This window comes from Magnolia sinica, chromosome 4 (genome assembly GCF_029962835.1).
Source record: "Magnolia sinica isolate HGM2019 chromosome 4, MsV1, whole genome shotgun sequence".
Lineage (NCBI taxonomy): Eukaryota > Viridiplantae > Streptophyta > Magnoliopsida > Magnoliales > Magnoliaceae > Magnolia > Magnolia sinica.
In genome coordinates, this window is record NC_080576.1 from 67,600,630 (window position 1) to 67,617,985 (window position 17,356).

At 39.6% G+C, this 17,356-nt stretch overlaps 1 protein-coding gene across 1 annotated transcript in view; it reads right to left on the reverse strand.

The window, feature by feature from the left end:
* Positions 1-6,279: 6,279 nt before the first annotated feature.
* Positions 6,280-17,356, reverse strand: part of LOC131243191 (mitochondrial import inner membrane translocase subunit TIM23-2-like) — a 34,507-nt gene continuing 23,430 nt past the window's right edge. Inside the window, exon 2 of the mRNA XM_058242354.1 lies at positions 6,280-6,796. The gene's annotated coding sequence lies outside the window, so the exon portion shown is untranslated. The remainder of the gene's footprint in view (positions 6,797-17,356) is intronic.

Sequence of the window (17,356 nt, forward strand, 5' to 3'; positions counted from 1 at the left end):
AGGTGAAAGTCCTTAAACCTCCGTGGCCAAGAGACGCTCCAACATCTAGACCGAGTGGATACATGAGCGCCCGAGTGCCGAATACCAGTAGGCCGCGTCTCCCACTATGTCATGGTAAGTTGGAAGGGGGTGTGGCCTTACCCGCCCAAGGGTAGGGGGAATAGCTAGGCTGAGTTTGACCAGCTCGTAAATGGGTCCGCTATCGACGTGCCGGGTAGATATTGACTGACTACTGGACAAGTAGATAGTGAGGTCTCTTCCACTTGCATGGTTGTGCGTCCAGTGAGCGGCGATCTATGTAGAGTGTACTAGACCCCGGTGATGATCCCAGAGATGTACAGTACTGATATGTGGACTTATTGAGCAGGAGTTGCATACTCAGCATTTTACTCATTCATTCATTCATTTACTATCCACTTAGGCTGGTAGTGCGCAACTAATTATTATGTGTACCTTCGCAATGGCTAGGATTTTTGAGGCGCGCAACCAACCTGAGATCAAGAGTTTACCACATTGGGTCTAGCTATCCAAATTTAGGTATGAGACTAGTTTGGATAAAAGTCCCTTGTGATGGACCCCATAGCCTATGATACTACGTACCATCATCCCGACTTTACACTTCAACTTAGTTATTTCATTTCCACCATATATTGCTTTACATTTGTGGCATATGGCATTTTGGGTTGCTATGCTTCTGCATTTATATGGCCTAGATGAGGTTGACAATATTTGTGAACTTGTCAGGATTTACATATTGCATTGCATCTTCAGTATATGATACTTGGCTTACTATGTCTTCGCATTGTATAGCTGATCTATATTGCTTCCTCAGTATATGATATTGGCTCATTATGTCTTTACATCGGATAGCCTAGATAAGGCTGATGGTATTTACGGACTTACCGGCATGTTTCCACATTGCTCTGATATTGCATACTTGACACTTACCTTGTGCACACACTTCACCACCCTCTAAGCTTTCTATAAGCTTATGCACGATAGATGCGTGCAGGTGGTATTAGGTCGCAGCAGCATTGAGCTTGGAGCATGCAGCTATCTTTTGGAGCTTCGATTTTTTATATATGTATTTCCCTTTCAGCACTGTATTCAACTGTTTATATTAGTGGATATGTGATGATAATGTTACCTTTGTGATTTGGGTAAACTTGTAGTTATGCGTCTTACGAGCTAAATGTACGTTGGAAAATCCTCCTTGTAGGATCTCAGGATCAGAATCTGGCGTATGGGCGCTGGGAGCCGAGATTGGGGTACTATAGAGGCTGTCAGCACTGGATTTGGCGATCGGAAATTTTGTGAGCCCGGTTTCCGAGTTTGGGGCATGACACCTTGAGGAGTTCCCCTTCTTTCTAAACTATGTTGTTCAGATGTGCCGACGCTTTAAGCTTCTTCTTTCCCCCAATGAAGTTCATGACGAACGCATCGCTGAGTTAGGCAAACGTACTTATGGATCTCGGCTTTAGTTGTTTAAACCAGAGCCTGGCAGCGTCGGAGAGGGTAAGTGAGAAGTTTCGGCACATAACCGCGTATGAGGCATCGTGCAACTCCATATAGGTCTGAAAGGACTCCACATGCTCAGTTAGGTCAGCCTTCCCGGTGTAGAGCGCGATGTATGGAAGGCAAAACCTGTCCGGTAATGGAGCTCACAATACGTCAGCTACGAATGAGGATTCTGCCTCCTCTCTTCCAGAAGAGTTGGCTAACTAATTTTGCTTCATATCCGCAATCTGTTTCTGCAGGTTCTGGATTTCAATCTTCCACGGCTCTTCGCTTTCTGTAGTTCCCTCGGCTGGGGGTCGGTTGCATATCCTCTGATCTATCTCATGGCGAAGTTCGGAAGCGAGTAATGGGACAGTCCCTGAGACATGAGTTGGAGCTGGCTCGGCCAGGTCTTGACATTGGCTCAGTTGAGGAACTACTCGTGGGGCAGAAGGCTGTGGGTTGGTGGACTAGCGGATGTCACTCGACCGCCCTTCCCTCCGATCAGGTTCTTGCGCTTGCCAAGACTGCATTTTCTCCAACATCTGCCTCATGTAATCCAGGTCGAACCTGATGTCTTTTTCCTAAGCATCACGTCAGTCATTTCCCTTTTTCCGTTGAGTACGCCTAGTTGAACCGGAGGTTACTTGGCGGGCTAGAGAGCCCTGGCAAGTCTCCGGTAGCGCTGGCTAGTCCGCGGGTTGTGGGACATGACCGGCCGCTAGCATGGTTGCAATTGGAGTCACCTCAAAGGGGGTTTGGACTTTCTTTTTCCCTCTCGCCATGGCAGGTTCTGCAGTGTTCTTGGTAGAGCGAAAATGACTTACAATGTCATTCCCATAGACGGCGCCAAACTATTGATGCAGTTTCCAACTCACCCCCTCTATTATTCGAACACCTGCACAGGAAGAGGACAAAGGAGACCCTGGCTTGTATAAGGGACCCTCCGATGCCAAAGTCAGGCAAAGTCAGGCCTGAATTCTGGGTCTAATAATTTGATAAGGGGTTAGGGGTGAGAATGTGTGTACCTTTCACCTCTCGGCATCTCTATTTATAGAGGAGATGTAATCCGATGACTTCAGGATCTTCCCCGAAGGGGATTGATCATTATCTTGGACGATCTTGAGATCTTTGGTCCCTAGATTGTTGGGATCAAGGATTATCTTCCGAGGATCTCGGAAGGAGATCTTTAATATTGAGCTGACTTTTGGGCTCGACTCTAAAGGAGATATTATGTCGAATTACGCTGATCGAATTACTCAACGATCAGGTTGTGATCGGTTGTGGATGGCCGACTCATGGCCGACCTAGAGGATAGACCGGACTAGGGTTGGGCCAAGATCTAATCGACCTATGCCTTGGCTGACCTATGTATTAAGTCGGCATTATGTGCCCTTGGAGGCCTCAGCTCTTGCCTCGGCGCCTATTGGCTCTAGACATATGGACTTCGATCAAGCTCAATGCCTAGGGAGTCCGGGCCATGTCAGTAGAATTGGTCCATTCCATAAGCCGACTTATTGACTTATCATATTTTTCCCCCAACAGTTTATTTTTTCTTTTACATTTTGTCATGATGGTTCTTATTTTGATTCAAGAGTCGAAGTTATTAGGTTTTGCAATGGATTCTGCTTCTTTTTTTCCCATATTGTACGGATTTGAAGAGAAAATCTTGATATTTGTGAGGTTTGGGTACGCAATGGACAATTCATTCAACAGACCTATGACTGAATTGTTCCAATTATGGCATGCCTATCGTAGATTACGTACAACGTTCCATTTTCTGTGCGGACAGAGTTGACGACTGACACAGGAGGTGAACAAGGTTCGTATAGGGTTTTAAATCTTTTGCTACTTTCTGTTTCTCTGAACAGTATATTGGACTTTTGCAGGATTAGCTATAGGGGTTTTAAATCTTGCAATTGTTATTCCTTAGATATTTTTAGATTAATCTTTTTTTGCCTTTTAAACTTGTATTCTTTTCCAATGGTAAGTGCTGTTAATTTGTGCATCTTCTTCTATCTAGGGGTCATTGTTTTTTTTTTTTTTTAATTTCATTTGGGTTTTTATCATACTTGGGGTAGGTGACTCTTCGATGGCATCCTTTGTTTGCTTTTGTTTTGTAAATTCACTTGTTCATGTGAACAGGGACATGATCAGGCCTTGGACTTTGATAATGAGTGATTTGTGAAGGTGGGTTATCAATCCATTTCCTGGAACTCTCATTGAGTAGGTGGACCAGTAGAGTTTGGTACTCTAATTAAAATAATTTCAAATTTTCTACTCAAATTAGAATTTCCAAATATTGCAAAATGAGGCCATGTGTTGTGTGTATTCCATCTAATCTGTGCATTGAACCCCACCATGATGATGGCTTTTGACAAAAATTAGGTTTATCCAATCAATGTGTGGGCCACACCGTGAAAACAATTAATAATCACCCAAAAGTCTCAAGTTTATGGTGGCCCACATAATGGTTGGATTGGCCCATTTTCCGGGCGTGTAACATTTATAGTGGAATGGCCCTTTTAGACAGGTTGGATGCCATACACAATGACAGCCTCATGCACGACCCTTGTATAATAAGCTTATTCTACAAGGACTTGTGTACGTGTTGCTATTTCTTCACTATAGCACCCAAATCACATGTATGGAATTTTTTTATTAAATCTTAAAATATATCTATATATATATATATAGAGAGAGAGAGAGAGAGATATATATAGAGAGAGAGAGAGAGAGAGAGAGAGAGAGAGAGAGAGAGAGAATATTATAACAAAAAAATTTATAAAAGATGAGAGGTTAGCTAGCCCCACGTGTTCCCCTACTCGAGGCTACATGTGACACACGTGTAGATCATCTGGCCAAAAACTCAGGCCATTTGACAGGTCTACTACAAAAACTTGAGAATTCTTTTTAAATCATTGATTGTTTTCTCAAAAAAATAAAAATAAATAAATAAATAAAATAAAATAAAATAACATAAAATTGTAATGTGTACTGTAGAGAGTGAATGGATTGGCATGTGGGTGGTGTTTTGTAAACTTGCATTGGTAGGTGACTAGGCTCACCCTCTGAAGCATGCATATAAATATTGGGCTGGAGTTGCATATAGAGTAGGACCATGCTGGCACATGAGTGGTGTCAATGTGATTCTATGCCATATCTTTGTTAAAGCAAGGTTGATGTCTTGTGGGTACCCATTCGTAAAAAATTTGTCAGTCTACTGTGTGTAGAGGTGTGTTTGCAGCTAGCAAACTTGTAAGGAAGAAGTGAATGGATTGGCATGCGAACGGTGTTGGTAAACTTATTGTCTGCGATGGCCAGAAAGAGTCGTTGTTTACATTTGGGTTTGCTTTGCATGTTATTGTTGTTGCTGTTGCCAATGGCATTAATGCATGGTTTTTACTGGACTTCATGATATGAATGAATTTGTTCAGTCACAGCTTATACTAGTAGTGAGTCTAAAGCTTCTTTCTTTTTCTTTTTCTTTCTTTCTTTCTTTCTTCTTCTTCTTCTCCTTTTTTTTTTTTCTTTTTTTTGGGTTATTGTTATATAACTATATCACTAAACTTTCACTCACTAGATATTGATAAGATTATGAAACGAGGCAACATCCTACACCAAGCACGAAGAGAACCTTGTCTTGTGGCTACACCCTTTGAATTCTACAAGGGATGTGTATATTAAACTAAAGATCGCACAAAATTCCTTAGGGTTGCTCAACTTGCATATCTGAATCTCACAAAACTCCTTATGATTATGAGAGAAATATCTCAATGTAGTTTCTGAAAATTCGAGCATTCACTGTATTTAGTATCACTTTAGATTTCTAATCGATGTGATAAGATTGGATTTCTTTTGGGAATATTTATTAGTTAATGAACTTGAATGAATATCACAAGCGAGATTCTCAAATTTATCATCAGAGAATTATCTCTAGTTTAAAATTCTGAACATTTTGGTTTTTCTCTGTTTTCAGCATCACTTTAAATTTGTGTGTAGAGAATTAACTTTTTTTGAGTGAATTTCTGGGATTTTGATTTTAATTAATTGCCATACTTTGTTTTGATGGAGGCATGGAGAAAAGATTGTATTTCTGGGATTTTGATTTTGGGACCATCTTTGGATATATAAATTGTTGCCCAAGTTTGAGCCATCATCAGACTTCAATTGCTGACCAAGGTTGGGTCATGGTCAGATGTCCAATGCTGCCTAAGTTTGGGCCATGACATGACCTCCAAACTACTTCACTCTGGACCATCTTGCTGACATCCAATTGTTCCTTTTTCCGATGTTGATTAGTCCACTATATTGGCATGCTAATCAGTCCATTGAATTATACTTTAGACTATACATTCCATCCATTCTTTTATATCATATCCGCCATTAGTTGCTGTTCATAAAAACCATGATATTGTTCATCATTCTAGTATGCATCTTTTCCTCTTCTTCTTTTTTTGTGATTTTAGGTCATGCAAATCTGTCCACTTTGGACAGTGTGTTTGGGGACTAAATTTCTCTAATCTGACCTAAAATCTGACCAAAATATGAGTAATTTGGTTTATACGACTGTTCAAGCTTTATTTATAGGCTATTTCTTTCTCGTTTTCTTGTTAAAGCTTATTTTTTCTTGTTAAGTCTGGATGGCTGAGACTTCTTGTTAGTCAATGGTTCAAACTGAAAGTCGGATGACTGGCGTCCATCCATTTAGTGTGTTTTTGTGATTGTCCAAAGGATCAACAATGTGGATAAACTGGATTGGGTTGTGACTGCCCACAGAGATGCCTGGAACAAATCCACTCAGTTCATCAATTTCACAATACCACAATAGAATAGAAGTCTAAAAATCAAGCTCCACACCAAACAAAACAGTGTGAGCAGAAATGTACACTGTTGAAACTTTTCTGAAGCTGACCAAGATGTTTACATGCCATCCAAACCGTTCATAGGGATATTACCACTCAGATAAACTGTAGGCACGAATATCATCCTGGTACAAAACTTATGTGGCTCCCACAAAGTTTACGATGATATGTGTTCAATCCCTGCTGTTTCTATGGTATGGCCCGCATGAGTTTTGGATCTGCCTGATTTTTAGAATCTTGTACTCTTATGGTCTTACAAAATGGATGGACGGAGTAGGAGTAGATTTGTCACGGGCATCTCTGTGGGCCCAACAGAGCTTCCGACTATAGGAACTTCATGCCCCCCGGGGCATAGGCAATCAGCGACCAAGAGCACGGGCAAGTATCAACTTCGATGACTAAAGATGGTTCAACGCTTCAAACTTCAGCCAGCCCTGCATACAATAAAAATGGGGCTGCATTATGATTCCTCTTTCAATACAACTGGAATAATGGCAATATTTCTTCTTATAATGGCTATGGATGATACACGAGGAGTTCTTTTATTTCTTTGGCTTATTATTCTCATTGGTTTTTCTGATGTCCATAACTAGTTTAGGCAATTGATTCTTGTGGGTTTTGGGAGCATTTTTAGTTATCCTCCAAGTTTGTCTGTAGCGGTGAATCCCGACTCCAAAATGTAAGTCCTTGATCGGTAAATCCTGACCCCAAGATACAAGTCCTTGATTGCATGTACTTCTACAACAACATCTCTCATTCACATTTGTTCTCTTGGAGATTCTGCGGAGCATAACATATCAATTTTGACCATTGAAATCCAGAAGTTGTGCATTTCTTTTCTTCTATCAAGCATAACACACCGAACTAATTTGCCTAATCCTTTAGGTGAACACAAATCATAGTGGATGGTCCAATTATTTCAAGAAGTAAGATTAAACTAAGCTATCAAGTGATGGACAAGAGTTGGATGAAAAAGATGTGATAAACTTGGCTATGTAGGATCTCCTATCAACGATTATACCCCAATGAGTTTGTTCCATTGTTTTTACAAGTTTCACTCCTTTGTTGTCTTATGTAAGGTGAGGGACGGTGTTGAAAAATTCATCGACTTCACATTTTCCAATACATCAACTGACCTCATCCCCTGTGGATTAAGAAGTGCATCAACTTTAAACTCTTAAAACGGGATGTTGCCTAGGAGCATCTCATCCTCAATGGAATTATGGAGCACTACACCCTTTGGACATATCATGGGGAAACTTCTCCGACATTTGCACCTAACATTACATGTGATGATGCTTCAGTGGGCGTTGATGTGTATGGTATGATACATGATGCATTTCATACGTCGAGCATGGACAATGACCTGATGCCTCACATGAACCTACACAAGGAAGAAGTGCCAAAGCTGAGAGCTTCTTCAGGTTGCCTGAGCATGCCGATTACAAGTTATACGCAGGATGCACCAAGTTCACAAAGCTCTTTCATTATTTGGTTGTATCACATAAAGTGTCTATCCAGGTGGAGCAACAAGTCCTTCAACATATTACTGAGGCTTTTGAAAGAAGCACTCCCAGTGGGGAAAACATTGTCGAAATCCTTTTACAACACGAAGAAGAACATCAGAGACTTGGGACTTGACTACAAGAATATCAATGTGTGCCCCAATGACTGTATGTTATATTGGAAGAAGCCGGCCAACGACCAATTATGCAAGCAGTGTGGTACTTCCAAATGGAAGCATGTTGGAAATAATTCGGATAACAAGAAAACCTCTTCGAGGACGAAAGACCGAAAGATTCCTGCCGAGATATTGTGTCGTTTGCCATTGATTCCCAGGCTTAAGAGGTTGTTCATGTCGTCCAAGACCACCTTCTTCATGAGATGGCATGATGAGAGCCAGAACAGAGACGGGATCTTGAGGCATACCACTGACTCCCTTGCTTGGAAAGATTTCAACGCCAAACACCGGCTGTTCTCTTCAGAAAATCATAATGTTAGACTTCAATCCTTTCAGGACGATAAGTATTTTTTATAGCACATGGCCCATTATCCTGGCAATATACAATATGCCACCATAATGTGCATGAAGTGGCCTTATCTTATGATGTCGTTGTTGATTCCCGATGCTTATAGAGCCAACAATGATGTCAATGTGTATTTACAACCATTAGCAAATAAGTTGAGACAGTTGTGGGAGTTTAGCGTAGATACCTACGATGCACATAGCAATAAGACCTTCCAAATGAAAGCGACGCTGTTATGGATGATTAGTGACTTCCCAGCATATGCTATATTGTCCAGATGAAGCACCAATGGGCACTTATCCTTATTGTGACTGGGTTGATGTCACAAGAGGAATCAAGACGGATGAATTGAGGTTCACACTTGTGAATTTCACACACTTGTATAATACTGGAGCAAATAACTACAATGAACCATTTGTACTAGCATCTCAAGCAGCGCTGGCCTTTTATGTCAAAGACCTCATGGATTCAAACTAGCATGTAACTATGTAGGTAAAACTGAGGGACATGTTTGAAATGGGGGCCAGAGATTCTGCAGAAGATATCGATGATTACTTACAACGATCGCCTTGTGATGATTGGAGTGTGGTGGATACCTTGATTGTTGCTAACAACAACGTAACCTGGGATAGGTCAGATGTGCCTAAAACAACGATCAATGCACCTCTGGTTGCTACGGATGAGATTATAGACAACACCATAGACGAATCGGATTACAGTAGTATTGACAAGGACATTGGCTTTGTATAATACATGTAAGGATAAACATATATTTATTAGTTGTATAGTTCAGTGCTTCCAGCACTCTTGCACATTTAATGTAGTTATTGATTTTATAGTTTAATACAACATGACCCTATTTTTGCATATGACCAACTTCTCTATGTTGCACTTGCTCATTATTATCAAATATTATTGTATTATTCCTTAACTTTATTTTAGGATGCATCCACAATGTCAAAGGGATGATACTGCACGTGTTCCAAATCAAGCAGATGCTTCCACTGCATGTAAGAATCAATAATTTTGTTTAAGTTTATAATGCAAATCAATAATCTATCTCTTATACATGGTGTTTTTATAGGGTCTTCTAAGACGCATCAAAGATGTGGGCAAAGTAGCACACGTCTTGAGTCACACTAAAGCACGGGCCTAGAGGCTTCGAAGACACATGTTCAGGCCAACGATCTTGAGCAACCTACTGCAAAGTGGCAGGGACACTTGGGCGGTTCTTAGGCACCTTGGCTAAGAAGCCACAGTTTCTCTCTCATATATGGAGACTGGAGAAATGTCCCTTCCAATGACAGAGAAATTTTGGCAGTTGGTTCAAATAACTTAATAAATAGTTCAATTGAAGTTTATTAATCGTTCGTGTTTATTCAAACAATAAAAAATATTTTCTCAAATGCTTTTTAAACGTGTTGTAGGAGAAGTTTGAGATCAACCATGTCCTGAAAGAGTGAGTTCTTGAGTCCTTCACTAAGAAATGGAAGGATTACAAGTCCACCTTAAAAAAGACACTATATCTTTACCAAGGTTATCCGAATGAAGCTAAGAAGCATTGCCCACAGAACGCCGATCAAGCGGAGTGGGATAGGTTGGCCGACTTTTAGGAGAGTAATGTTGGGAAGGTATGAGTAATAGCTATAATTATATATACATTCATTTATATCATAATAGATTTTAACTTTTTCATTCTTTACCTTGTAGATGTACGAACAAAAAAATACACAAAACCGCACGATCCAGAGACTTCCCCACACAACTGGCACAAAGAACTTCGAAAGGAAGTGCGAGAAGGTGAACTCCAATAGATTGAAACTTGTTATTTTTTGTATTGACGTGTGTACTAATTTATTATTGTTTGATTATTAATAGATACAACTCTCCGCTAGGGCAAAGCTGTCCCAGGTGGAGATGTTGAAAGTAACATATATAAGAAATGATGAGAATTTTGTAGATAAGGATACAGAAGAGGTGTTTGTAAGTATGTGTCCAAATTACATTTATGTTTTTCTTTTTTTAAATGTGTTAATATTGATTATGTTTAATTTATTGTAGTGCGTAATAAAAGAGAGGGAGTCCCAGCAACCAGAGGGCTCCCAGAGCAGCATAGTCAGAAATGACATCTTCTCCTATGTCATGGGAGAAGATAAACATGTTTGTGTGAAGATGATGGGGACGGGAATTAGTCCATCCACGTTGTGGGGCTCTGAACCCAACCATCATGAGTATATGGCACGGGCTGCGCATGTAGAACAAAAGACCGCTGAGGCAACGTCCTTCAATGCATTGTTGCAATACATGGGTTAGCAGCTCAGCAATCCTTTAGACATGGATAGTATACTACGTAGTACACAGGTAATAACTTTCTATTCCATCTTTTAAACTGAGAATTTTAACGCTTGTATTTCCTTATACTAATAATCAAAGTAACATTGTTTATAAGCTCCACCTAACGACACTCCTCCTGCACCTGATGGTAGTGGTGCTCCGCTTTAAGTCCCATGCATCTCCAACCCTAAACCTATGGATATCTTCTTGTTATTAAACTACAGTGACATGATCTTATCACGCTGATAGGTTTAAGTCATTGTAGTTTGTCGTCATATATGTAACTTGCAATCCAATTGATTCTATTTATCTTTATGTTTGGATGAATGAGAACATGAAGAAAACATAAGTAACCCACATCAGTTCCATGATGAAATGGATATCTTTTGTGTAGAGCTCAACTAATAGATTTCTTACTGCATTGTGGAGATCTTCTTTTAGTGACTTGGACTCACCTCATTTGGTCAGCCTAACCCACCAATAGACGATCTATACTACGCACTTAGAAATTTATTAGTTGAGCCTTACACAAAGAAGTCAATTTCCGCATGGAGCTCGTGCAGGCTACTTATTTCTCCTACCTCTTCACATTCATCTAAATATGAAGAAAATGCAATCAATTGCAATTCAAGTTTAATGACGATGAACTGCAATGATCAAAACCTATCACAATGAGTAGTATGTTGGCAGCTCTTTTGTTGGTTGCAGAGAGTCCAGTCAAAACATATTTAAAAAAAAAAAAAACTATTAATCTGATTTTTTTTTTCTTTACAAAAATACAGCAGTTGTATTTTTTTCATACCATACTACATAGCGACAGATCTCATAGTCTGCTGCTATAAGTAGTAAATATTGCAGTCAATATATCCGTTGTTACAAATATTTTAATGTTATTCAGCAGCGAATATATTCACTGCTACAAGAACCCCGCTGTATTTTAATGGTATATAGCAGTAGATATATCCGTCGCTATAAGCCATCAATGCCATATATTGATATTATTCAGCGACGGGGGATATATCCGCCGCTACATGTTACTCTACAGCAGAGGGGATCAATCACCGATGTATTTTAATGATATATATCGACAGATCTTCCACCGTAGTAAGTATAAAAAGCGATGGATGAAATATCTGCCACTAAAGATATACCGACGGCCGCAACGATGGTGGATATGTTTTCTGTTGTTGGTCTGCTGCTATAGCATACAGTAGCGGATTTTCAGATATATAACAGTGAAAAAATCCACTGTTGTATGGCGTTGTTGTTGTAGTGTTCGTATATATGGCTTTGATGGTTCCATCAACAGGAGAAAAGTAGTTCAAAACATTCATCATTATATGCCTTAATGAACTTTGACCAGTCTACACTACAGGTTCAAATCCAAAAGACACCTTTATTTATGTACAAAATTTTCCTAGATACAAAAGGAATTTCCTTTCTTTCTAAAGTTCTAAAAAATAGTGGGGGTTATATGAACCATGTATTTGAAACTAGTAGGGAATTGTTGCATATGTGTTTAGTGTATGCTATGCATATATCTTGTGTTTCAATTAAATGTGCATGTGTATCATCCATGAAGTGCATGAGCATTCATAACAATATATATGTGTGTGTGTGTGTGCGCGCGCACCAAAGGATGCATCCTTTCATAATCATAGATACATGCATTCGCCAAATGAGGCATTAATGTGTTTATTACATTAATCTAATTCATGTGCATGTGACTTTTCACCAAAGGTCACTTAACACCTATATACATTACCTTAGCCCATTTGGGGAGCATCGAAAATCTTCTCTACTCATTCTCTCCTCTTCAAATTCCTCTTGCTTCTTAAGTAATGTTAGAAAGATGACGGTTTTATCGTTTTAGTAGTGCAAACCAACGAAAGACATTATTATAGTACTAAGACCAGATACAGACTCTGGGAGGGTCTGGGCTCAGTTGAATCTTGGGACAGTACGCAAGAGCTCTATTGCACCGTTTGGGAGGCATAAACTATCTTCAAGGAACGGCATTGCAACGTGCCCCTGGGCCAAAATTCTTCAAGAGAGTCATCCACTAAACAATAAATGTAACACTTACTGATGAAAGATCTGCTCAAGTGGCTAATCCTCCAAGACTAACCATGCCTACTTTGGCTAGGAGGTGTCCAAGTGGAGCTCCACTGCTAATAATGAAAAGCAGAAGTGTGTACTCATTGCAGGAAAGGGAGACATGTAAGAGAGCAATTTTGAAACCTCTACCCTTATCTTTGCCTTAATCCAAAACCTGCCATGGCTAATGCTACTACATCAAAAGGGGAGTTTACTCAACTTGGGATTTATCACCAGACCCACGGGACAAGGATATTAACAAGTTGCAACAACAACTAGCTGCCCTTCAAGCCCCGACAAGTTCTAATCTAAAGATGGAGTACCGGGGTACATCCATAGCTGCCAATCAAACGTATGGTTATCATTCTTGTCCTCCCACGTCCTAGATTATTAATTTAGGTACCTCACACCACATAACAAGTAAGAAAGGTTCTCTTTCCTGTTATCCCATTTCTAATGGCATAACATTAGCCTATGGATCTTTCCATCTCATTTTCAGGTGCAGGACCTGAGAATGAAGAATGAGATTGGTGGCGGTCATGAAGTTAATGGACTTAATTTTCTCAAGACATGGAGTGGGTCTACAACTTTTGTGCTTGAGTTTATCAATAAAGCATGTGCACCTTTGGCACAAACATCTATGTCATGTGTCCACTAAATATCTCCAACTATTGTTTCCTAATAAGTTTGAGAATGCCTAGAATTTTTTTTCCTTTTGTCCTTCTCTTTTTGAAAGATAAGAACACCTTGAATTTTCAATGTGAAACACGTCAATTATCTAAGTTCTAAACACACTTGAACTTCTTATCCCTGAGTAACAATAAAAGCTCTTGTTGTTTCTCTTGTTCACACTTACATGCAGGCAGCTCCATGGCTTAGTGGTAGACAGACTCTGTTTCAACACTGAGATCATGGGATCAAGTATCCATGTGGTATGGGTGTGAGTGTAGGTGTGGTGTGGGTGTGTAAAAAAATGTGGGCTGGCTCCGACTGTTTCTGCATTGTGTTATAGATACTTCATTTCTTTCACTGATGATCACCCTCGCATGACTTGGATATATTTGATGAAACATAGAGATGAAGTAGCATCCATTGTTAAAATGTTTCATAAAATGGTTCATATACAATTTGAGGTGGATATTATGGTGCTTAGAACTCATGATTTGCAAGGGTACTTTCAGGGCCTGTTTGGACTGTGTATTAAGTTGTATTAAATAGGATTGCATTACTAATCCTACTTTGAAATTTGGGATGGCATGTTTGGAAGGAGTGTGAGATGGGATTAAAATTAACTTTATAGGCTTTGGAAAATAAGCCTTGTGTTGGAAAGTGTGAGATGGGATTACTAATCCCACGGATGATGGATTTTTGCTGCATCAACGTTCAATCCAAATGCAATTTGAAAGTAAATCCTAGGATTTATTTTTTAATGCATACATTCCAAACATAGTATCAGAAAACATGGGATAAACCCAATCCAAGGACAATACCTTACACATGCATTTATTGTAACTTTTACAATTCCATCCACCTTAATCCCACCAAATACAGCTGGCCAAACAGGCCCTTAGAACATCAGATAAGAGTCTCAAATGTCTTTGTCCTATACACCCTAACGAAATGGGGTGGTAAGAGGAAGAATCAACATCTTTTAGAGGTTACCCAAGTCATCATGTTGGGAATGTGGCTTTCCTAAATATATTGAGATGCAGTCTTAGCTTTTGCCTATATGACTAATTGATGCTAACCCCACTTCTTGATGGTACATATCCTATAGAAGTTTTGTTACTGGATCTGCCTTATTTTCCTTGCTGCCAAAAGTGTTTGGATTTGTTTGTTTTGTTTTTGGTTCATCTCAAAACAAATTGGGCCCTTAATCGACTAAAGGGGTCTCTCGCAAAGGGAGGTTTCCCACTAAAAGGGGTTTCTCATAGCTTTGGCAGTTGAACACTAATCCAGTTGGTTTTTGACAAGTGGGCTTTTTTAGCACCAATTTCGCCGATTGGGGGATCAAACAAGGTTTGCGAAGTGCATCCAACACAACATGAATTGGGGTTTGCCTCAAAATGGCCTTTAGGTGCCAAACGCCCCTTTTGAGGGTGCATCCAACTAGTCCCTTGAGTAATCTCTAGATATGTGGTTTGAAAAGTTCAGTACAATGATGGTTCAGTTTGGCAACCAACAAAGTGCTTCTGATCATTTAGTACTTGTTAAGAAGAATGGGGTGGAGTTGCTACGACCATCATTGTCATATATGCTGATGACAATGTCCACACAATAGGACTGTAAAGAAATTCAGAAGATCAAATCATACTTGTGAAAAGTGTATTAAAGATTTGGGTTCCATTACAATACTTGTGAAGCAAAGTTTCTCAATCCAGACACAGTAACTCCCAAATTAAGTACATCCTTGACCTTCTACTAGATCCTAGTATATAAGGAGCTCCGCTTGTTGAATCACCTATTGAAGTTAATCATTGTAAGCACAAAGATAAGTCCGACGCTCTTCCTCATCTTGATGTGTATCAATGACTTGTGGGAAAATTCATTTACTCCATCACTCGACTAGATATCAATTATATGGTTAGTGTGGTCAGACAGTTTATGCATACGCCCCATGTGTTCATGAGGTCAGTCGTCACATTCTCAATATTCAAAATCAGCTCCTAGCAAGGGGCTCCATTTGAACCTCAGTTGTTACTGTTATGTAGACTGATTTAGATCATCCAATGATAAAAAGTCTACAAGACCACCAGATATTGCACATTCATTGGAGGGAAATCTAGAGACATTGCAAAATAAGAAGCAAAGCGCTATAGCTTGCTCTTTCATCCAGTAAGATATCGATCAATGGTTGACACAATTTATGAGCTTCTATAGCTCAAACATCTTATGTATGAATTTGGCTCGAAATTCAATCATTGGTATGCATGGATGGTGTCGGGCATGCTAGAGCCTTTTGCAACTCGATCCGAACCGAACGCCTACGACCCCAAACGCCAAGATAGATAGAGAATGACCGAGAACTGGAGCAGTTTGGTCGTCTATATAGCCACCTATAAATGAAATCATGCGATTTACAAAGGAGAGGGTTCATCCTTCTAATGAGTTCTTTTTATCATCCAGTCGAATAACTTTTTCTCAACGTGATGGCAAAGAACTAGATTCATGCAATGTGAGAGGAGAAAGAACTCAACTGTATTGAATCAAAACAAAAATAAAACTTACAATAATATCCCTTGGCAATCCAATGTCTGTAGCGTAGATGGTGAGGACCTAAATCTAAGTCTTCCTTGGTCCATTGACTTAGACATAGATGAAGGAAATTACACTATTGAAAAGAAAAGAAAAAGGTCTTCCTTGCGGTCCAGCACTTGGCATAGATAGAAGGGAATTACACTACTATATATCTAGGCCGGTCCAGCATAACAACGTAGACAAATAGGATTACACTACTCATATGGTAAAGTCCGTCCAGCATAGCAGCATAGACGAGTTGTCCTAGTCTAGGATAAGGTATACTAAGATAAAATAAAATGATAAGCAGCGTTGCACTATATATTTAATTTGATTTGTGTTACATTGACGAAAGCCCGAAACTCTTCTATCTTCTTCCTATTTATAGAATTTTAAAGCAGTTGCAAGAAAGAAATCTTTATATCCACTTCTCATGTCAGTTGATGTGGAAAATAACCATGTGGGCCCGAAGACAGTTGTCTATCAAACGATGCCATGTATGCTAGTCGTTTATCATGAGTTGGCCATTGGTTGCGCGCATGTCCTACTCCTATTATGTGGACGAGAGTCTTCTCTTGAGCTACCACATGTTGATGATATCCATCTCCTTCTCGAAAACGAATGTGAATAATGCACCATGAAACTCCACCAAGTTAGTGTAATTGTTATTCCGCTCAAACATTTTCGGCCATAAAGTTCTTAGGTGATACCATGGTGTATCGGCCGACAATGCATCGGCCAAATTCGTCACTTGATGAGACGAAGTATTAGTCGAAACCCATATTCGGTCATATTTTCCATGTGAGCAAGATACGCGACACATGTATCATTGTTGTAGCTAACTGAGCTTAACCTTTTTGGGCTACTTATGACTTTATGAATTTTGTTCTTCAGCAGTCAAGGCAACCAAAGAAATCTTTTATCTATCTCTTGTTAAGATTTTTGTTGCCATGTGGCATCATTTGAGTCCCTAGATCTGACTACGTCAAATTAGGCATAAACAGTATGAGACAAGATTATTGGCAAGTACTCTTGTCCCTCTCCATTGTGAAACCAAGCAGCAATTCACATTGCCATCAATCTTGTGTTCATGAGACCACAAAGCATGTTGAGATTGATTGCCATTTTGTTCAAGAGAAGATGATTGTTATTTTGTTCGAGAGAAGATTGCTGCCAAGGAATTTTGTTGTCATTTATTCCTACAAAACTACAATTAGCGGATGTCCTCACCCAATCTACAAATTTCCATCAGCTTGGGATTATATACAAGTTAGGCATGTCCAATATTAACTCTCCAAG